The 15999-nt window shown below is 45.3% G+C and overlaps 1 protein-coding gene across 1 annotated transcript in view; it reads right to left on the bottom strand.

Moving 5' to 3' along the window:
* The window catches only part of LOC126458393 (uncharacterized), a 251838-nt gene extending 236570 nt beyond the window's left edge, over nt 1-15268 (bottom strand). Inside the window, exon 1 of the mRNA XM_050095401.1 lies at nt 15206-15268. The gene's annotated coding sequence lies outside the window, so the exon portion shown is untranslated. The remainder of the gene's footprint in view (nt 1-15205) is intronic.
* Between the last annotated feature and the right edge of the window lie 731 nt (nt 15269-15999).

The raw sequence follows: 15999 nt of genomic DNA, 5'->3' as shown, positions 1-15999 counted from the left end.
GTGCTGCTGCCTTTCTGACGAATCCAGCGACAAAACTGAGACGATATACCACAGGCATGCGTTTTGAATGGAAGCCACTTGCGAGTAATGCTGTCAAAAGCCTTTTCGGATTCTAGAAATATGCAATAAATTTAAGTCTTTCAGGATAGCGTTAATTGTTTGGTATATATGAAGAAAAACATGGCTCTGAGCACAATGGGACTTAACATCTGTGGTCATCAGTCCCCTAGAACTTAGAACTACTTAAACCTAACTAACCTAAGGACATCACACACGTCCATGCCCGAGGCAGGATTCGAACCTGCGACCGGAGTGGTCACGCGGTTCCAGACTGAAGCGCCTTTAACCGCACGGCCACACCGGCCGGCATATATGAAGAGCATGTTGTGTTTCACAGGTTGCACCAATATTCAAAAAGGTAGCGGGAGTAATCCACTAAATTAAAGGCGCATGTCATTAACATCGATATGCAGCAGGATTTTGCAACATATATTATGTTCGAACATTATGAATTACCTCGAAGAGAAAGGTCTACTGACACACAATCAACACGGATTTAGAAAACATCGTTCTTCTGAAACACAACTAGCTCTTTATTCGCATGAAGTGTTGAGTGCTATTAACAAGGGATTTCAAATTGATTCCATATTTTTATATTTCCAGAAGGCTTTTGACACTGAACCACACAAGCGGCTTCTAGTGAAATTGCTTCTTTGTGGAATATCGTCTCAGTTATGTGATTGGATTCGTGACTTGCTGTCAGAGAGGTCACAGTTCGTAGTAACTGACGGAAAGTCATCGAGTAAACAGAAGTGATTTCTGGCGTTCCCAAAAGTAGTGTTATAAGCCTTATGCCGTTAATTATCTATAAAAACGATTTAGGAGACGATTTGAGCAGCCGTCTTAGGTTGTTTGCAGATGATGTTCTCGTTTATCGTCGAGTAAACTCATCAGAAAATCAAAACAAATTGCAAAGTGATTTAGAAAAGATACGTGAATGGTGCGAAACTTGTTTATTGACTCAAAATAATGAAAAGTGTGAGGTCATCTACATGAGTGCTAAAAGTAATCCGTTAAACTTAGGTTACACGATATATCTGTCTAATCTAAAGGCCGTAAATTCCATTACATGCCTAGGAATTACAATTACGAATAATTTAAATTGGAAAGAACACATAGAGAATGTTGTGGGGAAGGCAAACGAAAGACTAAGTTACACTTAGAAAATGTAATAGACCTACTAAAGAGGCTGCCTACGTGGTGTCACCGCCAGACACCACATTTGCTAGGTGGTAGCCTTTAAATCGGCCGCGGTCTGTTAGTATACGTCGGACCCGCGTGTCGCCACTATCAGTGATTGCAGACCGAGCACCGCCACACGGCAGGTCTAGAGAGACTTCCTAGCACTCGCCCCAGTTGTACAACCGACTTTGCTAGCGATGGTTCACTGACGAAATACGCTCTCATTTGCCGAGACGATAGTTTAACATAGCCTTCAGCTATGTCATTTGCTATGACCTAGCAAGGCGCCATTATCAGTTACTATTGATATTGTGAATCATGTACCGGCAAGACCGACGTTTTTCATTAACGGATTAAAGTTAAGTATTCCACCAGCTACGTCCGTTTTTCTAAATTCTAATTTCCTTGTCCTGTTCCAGACCTCGCGCCAGCCTGCGTGAGCTAAAACGCGTGCCTTCCGGCCTCCTCTAATAACACGGTGTTGGCTCTCCTGCCAACCAAAACATTGGCGACGAGGCAAAACCGCGTTCTTATCGATATTGCCCTGATTTACTTGTGTAATGGCTTCGCCACAATCGCCAGATGTACTGTCCGAATTTTATCGCTTACAAAATCAGCAGACGCAGGCCTTACTGGCTGCCCTTGGACAGCTCATCCAGGGTCAACGGGCAATGCAAAACGATGCGGCAGCCGCCGCTTCACCGCTAATGCAGCCACAACACGCTGTTGCACCAACTTTTCGACCTTTTGATGCTGCACTGGAAAGCTGGAAGGAGTGGTCACGCCAATTTGGATTCCATCTCGCCGCCTACAGAATTCAAGGTAACGAGCGGCAGCCATATTTGTTGTCTTAGGTCGGCGTACAAACGTACCATGTGATAGTCAAATTATTTCCCCGACGCAACGTAGCAACTCTGTCCTACGAAGAAATTTTGTCTGCATTAGATGCATATTTCAAAGAATCAGTCAATGTAGTTGCGAAAAGGTATACCTTCTTTCGTACAAAACGTACGGCAGGTCAGACTAATCGGGAGTGGGTTGCAACCTTGCAAGGCCTTACTAGGGATTGTGCTTTTGAGTGTCAATGTGGACTCCCTTATTCAAATACTATGGTCCGTGATGCAATTGCACAGAACGTTTCTGATGTTTGTATACGGGAACAGATTTTGAAACTAGTCAATCCCTCCCTTTAACAAGTGATGGACATATTGGATGGGCAGGACACACTTGACTTTTCTCAGGAATCATTTGAAACTTCACCAGCCATGTGTCAGGTTAACCGGCCCGCCGGGCGAGCTGCACGGAGCAGTAAACCAGCCCTCGCGCCCCGCCGCGCCGATGCCGCCAGGCTCTCAGCCACGTGTGCCGCGTAGGCAAGCAAATGCAGTGCTAAAATCATGCCCGCGGTGCGCTACTAGACATTCGCGTGAGAATTGCCCGTCACGCCAGGCTATTTGCTTTTTCTGTAATAAAAAACGACATGTTCAGAGTGTTTGCCAGAAAAAGCTCAGATCTGAAACTCGCAACCATTCCAGGCCGTTTGCTTCACGCCGGATTCGAACCAAGGATACTCAGTCTTGTGAAACTTCGCCCATGGAAATTCATGTAGTACATTCCACTCCGCCCAGTGCCACTCTCTCTAACAGTGACTGTGTTTGCCCCACAAATAGTGTGCGTCGACATCGCCGGAAATCCCGTCAAGTCGCAAGTGATTATGTACCAGTGTCAGTTCACATTGCACTAGACAGTCGCTCTTGTCGTCAGCAGGACAATAAACTTTTTGTAGACTTGGACATTAACGGCAAAGTGATACCATTCCAGCTCGATACCGGAGCTGCAGTTTCACTGATCAATCAAGACACGTACAAACAGCTGGGCACAACTCCGTTGCGTGCCACAAATGTTAAGTTAACTAGTTATTCAGGTCAAGATATCCCTGTGTTACGACAGTGCAGCCTTCTTGCAACATACAAAGGACAAACAAAACTTGTGTAATTTTACGTCCTTCGTTCTTCTTCTGCAGTGAACTTGTTTGGTTTCGATTTATTTCAGTTGTTTAACTTGTCTATAGTAAATCAGGTCCTATCAGTGAACCAGACTGTGCCTTCCAACAGTGTTTCTCGTCTATGTGAAGAATTTGCAGACATTTTTGCACCGGGCCTTGGTTGCGCTAAGAACTATAAAGCACATTTGGAACTGAAAGTAAACGCGTAACCGAAATTTTTCAGAGCGCGCCATGTTCCCCACGCATTGCGTGATGAGACCGCAACAACGTTACACGATTTGGAATCACAAGGTGTGATTGAACGTGTGCAGGCTTCTCCCTGGGCATCACCCTTGGTAATTTTGCCAAAACCTTCCGGAAAATTGAGACTTTGTGTGGACTTCAAGGCAACAGTGAATCCACAACTAGTGATTGCAACTTTTCCTTTACCCCACCCGGAAGATCTCTTTGACAAACTGTGCCCGGGTAAATATTTTCCGAAGTTGGACCTAGCAGATGCGTACTTGCAAATACCGGTGGACGCAGAATCCCAGCGCGTTTTGTTGGTTAACACACATCTTGGTTTGTATCGATTCAAACAACTGCCACTCGGGTGTGCATCCGCCCCTGCATTGTTTCAGCAATATCTCCAAACTGTTTGTGCGTCGGTCCCTACTGCAGCAAACTATCTGGACGATATTGTGATCTCCGGAAAGACGGAAGAAGAACATTTAGCCAATCTCAGAACATTATTTCAGGTCTTGCGACAAAATAGTCTTCGCTTGCGGAAGGACAAATGTGTGTTTTTTGCTCGTGACTTGCCCTACCTGGGACATGTACTCAATGCCCAAGGCATACATCCCAGTCCTGAGCACCTCCGTGCCATACAAGACTTGCCTTCGCCGCAGAATTTGAAGCAGCTACAGAGTGTGCTGGGAAAAATTAATTATTATCACCGTTATATACCACACGCCTCTTCCCTTTCAGCTCCGCTTCATCGCTTACGCCGTAAAGGCGTTCCGTTCGTCTGGACGACGGAATGCGGACGCGCCTTTCGCCAGTTGCAATCGGCGTTGCTTTCCAATACTTGCCTTACGCCATTCGATCCCCAGAAGCCTCTTTTGTTGATGGTGGATGCATCGGATTTCGGGATCGGTGCTGTGCTTGCACACAAAGATGGATCGCAGGATCGCCCTATTGCCTTTGCGTCCAAATTACTCTCGTGTGCGCAAAGAAATTATTCACAGATCGAGAAAGAAGCATTGGCTCTCGTATTTGGTGATACAAAGTTTCATGATTTCTTGTATGCTTGTCACTTTACCACCTTCACAGACCACAAACCTTTGACATCGCTTTTTCATCCGAACAAGCCTGTACCTCCACGTACAGCGCAGAAATTCATTCGCTGGTTTATTTTCCTCTCGCAGTGCCGCTACGATATCTTGTATCGGTCCACTGCTAAGCACGGAAACGCTGATGCGTTGTCCAGTTTGCCTGTTGCTGAGGATAGAGCATTCGATTCCTCCAAACTTGCTTGCATGTTCATTGATTCGGAAACCGATGACGTGGTCGAATCGTTTCGGATTGATTTTCGTCGTGTAGCTACAGCCACAGCTGCCGACCCTGTCCTTGCTACCGTTCTGCGTTTTGTTGCTACGCAATGGCCCCTTATCAAAGTCACGGATCAGGGATCCGTTGGTTCGCCGATTTTTTGCTCACCAGGAGAGACTTTTTGTTCGATGTGGTGTTTTGCTGTTGCGTTCTGATAATGATCAGTCCAGGGTCGTGGTCCCACGTTCGTTACAGTCCTCTGTCTTACAGCTTCTCCACCAAGGACATTGGGGTATAGTGATAACGAAACAACTTGCTCGTCAGCACTGAACTTGGATCGAAATCGATGCCGCGATTACGAATATGTGCTCTTCTTGAATGGTGTGCGCCAAACAACAATCAGCCCCACCGCGGAAATTCTTTCCATGGCCAAAAGCCACTTCCCCTTGGCAACGCTTACACATCGATTTTGCTGGTCCATTCTGGAATGCTCGATGGTTGGTTGTGGTTGATTCATTCAGTAATTTTCCTTTTGTTGTCCGGATGTCTTCCACGACGTCATCCGCCACCATCCAAGCGTTATCTGCTATCTTTTGCATTGAAAGTCTTCCACAGACTATTGTTTCCGAGAATGGCCCACAATTCATGTCCGCAGAATTTCAGTCATTCTGCAAGGCCAATGGTATTCAACATCAGACGTCCGCGCCGTTTTCGCCACAGTCAAACGGTGCCGCTGAACGATTGGTCACGACTTTCAAGTCACAGATGTTGAAGTTGAAAGAGTCGCATTCTCGGGAGGACGCGTTATTGCTCTTTTTGTCCTCGTATCGCTCTCAGCCCCGAGATGGTCGCTCGCCGGCTGAGTTGCTCCACGGTCGTCCTCATCGAACCTTGATGTCTTTGCTGCATCCGCCGCATCAGGTTCCTGTGCAGCGGCAGACACCTGCTTTTGCTCCAGGCGACGTTGTATACTATCGCAACTATCGAGGTTCACGGCGTTGGCTCGCAGGGCGCATTCTTCGCTGCCTCGGCCGCGCTATGTATCTGGTTTTGGGGGCTTCTGGTGAGGTGCGCCGGCATCTCAACCAGCTGCGCCTCTGTCGTCGCACGGGATCTGCCGCTCGCCGTTTGCTTTCAGCGACGGTGCCGTCCAGTCAGCGCCCTGGGGACCCATCTACTGGCTCGCCTCAGCCCCAGGTGTTACCGACGCTGCCTTCCATTTTGCCCCATGGCGACGCGCCGCCTGTTTTCCCACCGGCGACGCCCGCAGTGGACGCGTCGCTGCAACCTCCGGGCGCCTCCCTGCGTCATGCGCTGCCAATCGCTTCCCGTGACCGGATGTCCTCCGACATGGACCTCTTGCCCGCTCCGGACCATATGTCGTCTTCGCCCGTCGGGTGCCCCGACCCGATGGAGGTCGACCCTTCGGCCCCACCTGTCTCTCTGCGGGCGCATACACCGCATGTTGGCGTGTACCCTGGAGCAAGTTTTCAGGCGTTTCCTAGCTCCCCGCGGTCCGAATGGCAGGGTGCGGGTGGCACAGCCTCGCCTGTTGTTAGGCTCCCCACCTCGTCGCATACGTCAACATGGAGTCCTCCCCACGGCGGGCGGAAGCCTTATGCCACAACCGTGCGCAGATTTGCGGGGGAGGAATGTGGTGTCACCGCCAGACACCACATTTGCTAGGTGGTAGCCTTTAAATCGGCCGTGGTCCGTTAGTATACGTCGGACCCGCGTGTCGCCACTATCAGTGATTGCAAACCGAGCGCCGCCACACGACAGGTCTAAAGAGACTTCCTAGCACTCGCCCCAGTTGTACAACCGACTTTTCTAGAGATGGTTCACTGACAAAATACGCTCTCATTTGCCGAGACGATAGTTTAACACAGCCTTCAGCTACGTCATTTGCTATGACCTAGCAAGGCGCCATTATCAGTTACTATTGATATTGTGAATCATGTACCGGCAAGACCGACGTTCTTCATTAACGGATTAAAGTTAAGTATTCCACCAGCTACGTCCGTTTTTCTAAATTCTAATTTCCTTGTCCTGTTCCAGACCTCGCGCCAGCCTGCGTGAGCTAAAACGCGTGCCTTTCGGCCTCCTCTAGTAACACGGTGTTGGCTCTCCTGCCAACCAAAACAGCCTACTCTACGTTTGTTCTTCCTCTTTTACAGTACTGCTACGCGGTCTGGGATCCTTACCAGATAGGATCAGCAGAGTACATCGAGAAACTTCAAAGAAGAGGAGCACGTTTTGTATTATCCCGAAATAGAGAAGAGAGAGTCACTGGCATGATACAGGATCTGGGATGGACACAATTAAAACAAAGGCGTTTTTCGTAGGGGTGGAATCTTCTCACGGAATTTCAATCACCAGCTTTCTCCTCCGAATGCGAAAATACGTAGTTGACGCCGACCTACATAGGGAGAAACGATCATCGTAAGAAAATAAGGGAAATCAGAACTCGCACGGATAGATATAAGTGTTCGTTTTTGCCGTGGGGTGTTCGAGAGTGGAATAATAGAGAATTATTGTGAAGGTGGTTCGATGAACCCTCTGCCAGGCTGTGGTGTGCGTACTGTAAGATCTTCGGTACACACACCATCAGATTATTTGACTTGTCGCTCTAACGAAGTAGGCGAGTGTCAGCAATATGTCTCGTGGTCTTAGCGTGGCGTGTTTATCTTCTGCCGTTAGGTCAGACGACAGAAACGCCACTTGCACGCTTAGAGTAGCAGATTGACGGTGACCAACTTTAAACAGAACTTGATTAATTTTCACACAAAAAAAAAAAAAAAAAAAAAATGGCTCTGAGCACTATGGGACTCAACTGCTGAGGTCATTAGTCCCCTAGAACTTAGAACTAGTTAAACCTAACTAACCTAAGGACATCACAAACATCCATGCCCGAGGCAGGATTCGAACCTGCGACCGTAGCGGTCTTGCGGTTCCAGACTGCAGCGCCTTTAACCGCACGGCCACTTCGGCCGGCCAATTTTCACACACATTTATTAAAATAATAAAAAGCGTAGACATTACGTAACTTGATTCTGGATGCTGTTTACAATTGAAAATTTGAAGTTCCTTTGGTCTTGGTACGATAATCTTATTCTCACATATCTCTGATACTTGACAAAGTGTCTATTCATTTATCTTCATGGCTATGTACAGGAATATGGTAATCTTATTAGGCGAAGACTGAAACTTGACTATAGACTGGTACAGACTAATGCAGACTGGTACAGACTGGTGCAGACAAATGCAGACTGCCTAATCGGAGGTCTGTACACTCATTGTAATACCTCGCGCGTTCAGGTATCACTGCGCGAGTGTGATCCGCGAGGAGAAAAGGTTCTACGTTAGCAGCGATCTCATTGGCTGCGTTACATATTAATACGCGGATCGGCGGAAGCAGAATTTGGTCTGTCTCTAATGCCTGGCCAGACAGAATCCGGCCTGCCGCTGCGACGAACGGCGCAGCGTTGGGCCGGACCTGTCAGCGGCCAGCGACGCCACACAGGCAACGGCCGGCCGCAGCGACTCTTGATGCGTCAGCTGTTACACTGTCGAAGGGGCCGAAACCCATTATTGAGCTTGCATGCGTAGTGCGACAGTCTTGCGTTAGACGATTTGGAATCTTCACGAGGGACACGTTATCTTTGTGCGAGTTTTTTTTTATTTTTATTTTTTTATTGCAGCCGTTAGGGGTAAAACCCAATGGGACTCAGGGCAAGTAAGGCTAGCAACCTGCTTCCCTGGTACTTTAAATATGATGCTGGCAACAATCAGAGCAAAATGCCTCGGACCTTTAGAGGTGACGGAGTCCCACCTCTAACTGACAAACCAGGGACTCCTAAGATACGACTTGGCAAACAAATGGTAATGAGATGGGGAGCTATTAATATCAATGGGGGCTACTCTTGGAAGAAGGTAGAGCTGGCAGAGGCTGCAAGTAAGATGGGGCTGGACGTTTTAGCTGTTAGTGACATTCGGGTAAGGGGTGAGAAAGAAGAAGAAGTGGAAGAATACAAGGTCTACTTGTCAGGAGTCAAAGCAGGAATAGCACAATGGGGTGTAGGGCTTTACATCAGGAAAGAAATGGAACCCAACGTAGTTGCAATAAAGTATGTAAGCGAACGACTGATGTGGAAAGATTTGACAGTGTCTAGCAAGAAAATTAGGATTGTGTCAGTATATTCGCATTGTGAAGGGACTGATCAAGATAAGATGGATAGTTTTTAAGAGGCACTCAGTGATGTAGTTGTTAGAGTAAAGGACAAGGACAGTGTTCTGCTCATGGGTGATTTTAACGCCAGGATTGAAAATCGAACAGAAGGGTATGAAAAGGTTATGGGTAAATTTGGAGAGGATATGGAGGCCAACAGGAACGGGAAACAACTCTTGGATTTCTGTGCCAGTATGGGCTTAGTAATCACAAACTCCTTTTTTAAACATAAGAACATTCACCGGTATACTTGGGAAGGCAGGGGAACCAGATCTGTCATTGACTATATAATAACAGATCAGGAATTCAGGAAGGCTGTGAGGGACACACGTGTATTCAGGGGATTCTTTGATGACACTGATCATTATTTAATCTGCAGTGAAATTGGGATTGCGAGGCCGAAAGTGCAGGAGGTCAGGTCCATATGTAGGAGGATAAGAGTGGAGAAACTTCAGTATAAGGAAATCAGGCACAAGTACATAACAGCGATCTCAGAAAGGTACCAGTTAGTTGAATGTAGTCAATTACAGTCATTGGAAAAGGAATGGACAAGGTACAGGGACACAGTACTAGAAGTGGCTAAAGAATGTCTTGGAACAGTAGTGTGTAAAAGAAGGAGGAAACAAACAGCTTGGTGGAATGACACAGTGAAGGCAGCCTGTAAAAGGAAAAAGAAGGCGTATAAAAAATGGCTACATACTAGAACTCAGGTAGACAGAGAAAGTTATGTTGAAGAAAGAAACAAAGCCAAACAGATAATTGCAGCGTCCAAGAAGAAATCTTGGGAAGACTTTGGAAACAGGTTGGAGACATTGGGTCAAGCTGCTGGAAAACCATTCTGGAGTGTAATTAGCAGTCTTCGAAAGGGAGGTAAGAAGGAAATGACAAGTATTTTGGACAGGTCAGGAAAACTGCTGGTGAATCCTGTGGATGCCTTGGGCAGATGGAGGGAATATTTTGAAGAGTTGCTCAATGTAGGTGAAAATACGATCAGTAATGTTTCAGATTTCGAGGTAGAATGGCATAGGAATGATGATGGAAATTGGATCACGTTTGAGGAAGTGGAGAAAATGGTCAATAGATTGCAGTGCAATAAAGCAGCTGGGGTGGATGAAATTAAGTCGGAACTCATCAAGTACAGTGGAATGTCAGGTCTTAAATGGCTACACAGGATAATTGAAATGGCCTGGGAGTCGGGACAGGTTCCATCAGACTGGACAAAAGCTGTAATCACACAAATCTTTAAACATGGAAACAGAAAAGATTGTAACAACTACAGAGATATCTCTTTAATCAGCGTTGTGGGTAAAATCTTCTCAGGTATTGTTGAAAGGAAAGTGCGAGTATTAGTTGAGGAGCAATTGGATGAAAATCAGTGTGGGTTTAGGCCTCTTAGAGGTTGTCAGGACCAGATCTTTAGCTTACGACAAATAATGGAGAAGTGTTATGAGTGGAACAGGGAATTGTATCTATGCTTTATAGATCTAGAAAAGGCATATGACCGGGTTCCTAGGAGGAAGTTATTGTCTGTTCTACGAGATTATGGAATAGGAGGCAAACTTTTGCGAGCAATTAAAGGTCTTTAAATGGATAGTAAGGCAGCAGTTAGAGTTGACGGTAAACTGAGTTCATGGTTCAGAGTAGTTTCAGGGGTAAGACAAGGCTGCAACCTGTCTCCACTGTTGTTGATATTATTTATGGATCATATGTTGAAAACAATAGACTGGCTGGGTGAGATTAAGATATGTGAACACAAAATAAGCAGTCTTGCATATGCGGATGACTTAGTTGTGATGGCAGATTCGATTGAAAGTTTGCAGAGTAATATTTCAGAGCTAGATCAGAAATGTAAGGACTATGGTATGAAGATTAGCATCTCCAAAACGAAAGTAATGTCAGTGGGAAAGAAATATAAACGGATTGAGTGTCAAATAGGAGGAACAAAGTTAGAACAGGTGGACGGTTTCAAATACTTAGGATGCATATTCTCACAGGATGGCAACATAGTGAAAGAACTGGAAGCGATTTGTAGCAAGGCTAATGCAGTGAGCGCTCAGCTACGATCTACTCTCTTCTGCAAGAAGGAAGTCAGTACCAAGACTAAGTTATCTGTGCACCGTTCAAACTTTCGACCAACTTTGTTGTATGGGAGCGAAAGCTGGGTGGATTCAGGTTACCTTATCAATAAGGTTGAGGTTACGGATATGAAAGTAGCTAGGATGATTGCAGGTACTAGTAGATGGGAACAATGGCAGGAGGGTGTCCACAATGAGGAAATCAAAGAAAAACTGGGAATGAACTCCATAGATGTAGCAGTCAGGGCGAACAGGCTTAGATGGTGGGGTCATGTTACACGCATGGGAGAAGCAAGGTTACCCAAGAGACTCATGGGTTCAGCAGTAGAGGGTAGGAGGAGTCGGGGCAGACCAAGGAGAAGGTACCTGGATTCGGTTAAGAATGATTTTGAAGTAATAGGTTTAACATCAGAAGAGGCACCAATGTTAGCACTGAATAGGGGATCATGGAGGAATTTTATAAGGGCGGCTATGCCCCAGACTGAACGCTGAAAGGCATAATCAGTCTTAAATGATGATGATGATGATTATTATTGCAGAAATGAGTAGCTTGCACTAGCGATACGAAATGGCACCAAGAAGAGGAGATGTTGGGTGCACGACATTGATAGCAAGAGAGAAAGCTTAGGAGAATACTATCGTCGGAGTATTGATCTAGAGTCTGACGAAGATAGGTTCTTCAAATATTTTCGTATGTAGCGAGAATGTTTCGAGGAAATGCATTGCCTGATAAAAAGGTAGCACCGAGAAGTGCACAACGAACTGGAGAAAGCCAATTGATACAAGGCACAGACAAGCCGTTTGTTTGAGGTAAGTTTTACCGTTTGTGCCCTCTTTGTGCTTGAAATAGAAGTCATATAAATTATTCCATTTCAGTTTTGCTGTATCATATGAAAGGCTCGGCGGAAGAAAGTGCTATGCCACAATGTAGTTACGAGTGGAGTGATAAATTTATCTGCAGTGTTTACGAGTACAGCAAACAATAGTAACATCTAGTTCCGTATGTCCCGCTAGAAAGCACTTTCTACTTAATAGATTGTTCTGTTTGATTGTATTCATAACATTGTCATTGAATTTAAACAAACATATCTTCCGTCGTTAACTTATCTATTCCTTCTATCGGCATAATTGATTTTAATCTTTTCCAGATACTTGACTACAGGCGACAGTCACCAGACCATAGCTTTTTCTTTTCGGTTAGGACGTTCAACAGTCTCAGATATTGTGAACAAGTGTGGCAGGCAATATGGACTGTTCTACAGCCCAAGTATTTAGCTACTCTTACAACAGAGACTTTGGGGGTTTCCAAACTGCCTTGGAAGCATAGACGGAAAATATGGTTAAAATGGCCGAAGGGTAGTGGATCCCAGTTCTTCTGTTACAAACATATCTTTTCGCTGCTTCTCCTGGCGATCGTTGATCGATACTACGAGTTTACAATAGTTGATATTGGAAATTATGGACGTTGGAAATTATGTACGTCACAGTGACAACACTACTTCTGAGAATTCAGCTTTCTATCAAGAGTATATCGAGGGAAAAAGTATTCTACCTCCAAATCAGGCCGCAAGCCGGAGCGGCTGCTTGCCTCTGTTGGCGCATTCAACTGCTCTGCTGTCACACTAGAAGCAGCGGCGTGAGGCGGTTTTTGTCTTGCAGCTCATCGTGAATGCATCATGGACACAGAAAGACTTATAGAGGAGGTGAGACAATACAACTTTTTGTATGATACACGCGATCCTGATTTGGAGGTAGAATACTTTTGTCCTCGATATGCTCTTGATAGAAAGCTGAATAGTGTTGTCACTGTGACGTCCATAACTTCCAATATCAACCACTGTAAACTCGGTAGTATGGATCAACGATCGCCGGGAGAACTAGCGAAAAGAACTGGGATCCACTATCCTTCGCGCATTTTAACCTGATAGCCTTTCCATCTATGCTTCCAAGGCAGTTTGGAAACCCCCAGTTCTATAAATCCTTCTTCAGATTTCTTCCACATTTCTGTTGTAGGAGTAGGTAAATACTTGGGCTGTAGAACACTCCATATTGCCTGGCACACTTGTTTCACAATATCTGAGACTGTTGAACGTCCTAACCGAAAAGAAAAGGCTATGGTCTGGTGACTGTCGCCTGTAGTCAACTATCTGGAAAAGAGTAAAATCAATTATGCAGATAGAACGAATAGATAAGTTAACGACCAAAGATATGTTTGTTTAAATTAAATGACAATGTTATGAATACAATGAAACAAAACAATCTATTAAGTAGAAAGTTCTCTCTAGTGGGACATATGGAAGTAGATGTTACTATCGTTTGCTGTACTCGTAAACACTGCAGATAAATTTATCACTCCACTTGTAACTACGTTGTGGGATAGCACTTTCTTCCGCCGAACCTTTCATATGATACAGCAAAACTGAAATGGAATAATTTATATGACTTCTATTTCAAGCACAAAGAGGGCACAAACGGTAAAACTTACCTCAAACAAACGGCTTGTCTGTGCCTTGTATCAATTGGCTTTCTCCAGTTCGTTGTGCACTTCTCGGTGCTACCTTTTTATCAGGCGATGCATTTCCTCGAAACATTCTTGCGACATACGAAAAGATTTGAAGAACCTATCTTCGTCAGACTCTAGATCAATACACAGACGATGGTATTCTCCTAAGCTTTCTTTCATGCTATCAATGTCGTGCACCCAACATCTCTTCTTGGTGCCATTTCGTATCGCTAGTGCAAGCTTCTCATTTCTGCAATTCAAAAAAAAAAGAGAGAGAGAGAACTCCCACAAAGATAACGTGTCCCGCGTGAAGATTCCAAATCGTCAAATGCAAGACAATCGCGCTATGCAAGCAAGCTTAATAATGGATTTCGGCGTGACACAGGAAAATGTGAAGCTATTGGCGATAGTTAACCAACACAAATTGTTCTGAGAGATTTCTGCAATCAATTAATTGTGCAATTCATTACACTTCTTAACAAATAGTGTACTGCTGAACTTAAATTTCCACCTGTTTTAAGGATTGACATACAAAAACAACTTCATGGTCCAGCAGCAACAGAATTCGTGCTTCTTTACCTTATTTGCAAATCTGAGGAAGTTACGTTTGTACTGGGTTGCTTTTACAAGAAACTGTGAACATATTGGTGTTCTTCTTTAGGTATCTTGGTTGACTATGGGGCGAGGAGCACTGAATGTTAATGAAATATCTTGCGATTATACCCGTTGGGGGAGGGGATGGGGGACAGAAGTAGAGGCAAAAGAGAGATACTTGTTTTATCAAATAAAATTTTTTATCTTATAAAGTTTCTTCTTTCAGTTGCAAGAGGGGAATATTTATCTTTTCTAATGTGCATGTTTAAAAAAGTTTAAGCTCAGCAGTATTTTCGATATATGAAGCTATTTTGTTTCCTGTTTAGAATTCCTTTCGTTGAAAACGACTGTAATCTAAAGACTGGCAACAGTTGGACATTTACACATGTAAAATCAGTTCACATTTCCAGTGACGATGTCAAACGAAAATAAATAAATAAAAGAAACGAGTTAATTGTAAGGGGGTTGGGGTAAGTTTCGATAACAAAATGGATCAAGTAAATATAGCTACTTGAATGTAAAATTTCCGAAGCTTGCAATGGGGCAAAGCATCTTCTCATACTGATCTACGTTTGTTTCGATCTTCATTTATAGCTTCACGATAGTAAGAAAATTTTTCATCTAAATAAAACTGCAGAATCCAAAACAATACCAAACATTTTGTCCAAAAATAAGAGATTTATAGTGATAAGCACGGGCCGTTTCTGCCTGCAACAGACCCGGCGTTCGCCGTGCCTAGCTGACGTGACGTCACCAACAAGCGCCGAGGCCTTCCTTTGAGTCGGTGTTGGCTCTAGTGGGAAAGTTGTGTACGCGCTGACTACGCGGAACTATGTACGCAACACAGGCACTAAAGTGTGATTTGGAGAGCATCCATGTAGCTGCAGATGTAGAACGATATTTTGTGAATCCTGATTTTGTGTCGATACATAGTTACGTAGGCATGCGACGCGGACCCACCACGATTCTGACCAGACGGGTCCAAAGCCGGTTACTGTGGCGCAGAGGTAGTGAGTGCGGCCGCTTACCTGAGCAAGGCGCGCTGGCGGTGTAAGGTGGCCGCTACGGCAGCCTTCCCGACGCCGGGCCGCGCGCCTCTGCACTGACTGAGGGACCCGGTCGGGCCAACCTGCTGGCGCGTGTTTATTGGGTGGGCCGGCCTGCTGCTAACATCCCGACACCAGCTCCAAGGTCCTCCAGGGGCAATGCCACCACGGCAAAGAGGCTGACCCAGCCAGGCGCCGCATTCTCAGCCGAGTCCTGACCAGTGACACGGGGCGCAACTGCTGTTCTCTGCTGCATTTCGCGTGTAAAACATCGACTGCGTGCACGAGAATGATAACTGAGTGGCTCCTGTAGACTAGAACTGTCTTTTTCTTGTAACCTGTCTAACATTCTGCGTGGTGTCTGTTTGTTCTAACAAGGGAACCACCCCATCGCACCCCCCTCAGATTTAGTTATAAGTTGGCACAGTGGATAGGCCTTGAAAAACTGAACACAGATCAATCGAGAAAACAGGAAGAAGTTGTGTGGATCTACGAAAAGAAATAAGAAAAATTTACAAAACTGAGTAGTCCATGCGCAACATAGGTAACATCAAGGAGAGTGTGAGGTCAAGAGCGCCGTAGTCCTGTGGTTAGCGTGGGCAGCTGTGGAACTAGAGGTCCATGGTTCAAGTCTGCCCTCGAGTTAAATGTTTAATTTCTTATTTTCGCAAAGTTATGATCTGTCAGTTCGTTCATTGACGTCTCTGTTCACAGTAATAAGTTTAGTGTCTGTGTTTTGCGACCGCACCGCAAAACCGTGGATGTGCCTCTCCAAT

The sequence above is a fragment of the Schistocerca serialis genome, chromosome 2, assembly GCF_023864345.2.
Source record: "Schistocerca serialis cubense isolate TAMUIC-IGC-003099 chromosome 2, iqSchSeri2.2, whole genome shotgun sequence".
Lineage (NCBI taxonomy): Eukaryota > Metazoa > Arthropoda > Insecta > Orthoptera > Acrididae > Schistocerca > Schistocerca serialis.
This window is presented reverse-complemented; position numbering and strand designations above follow the sequence as displayed.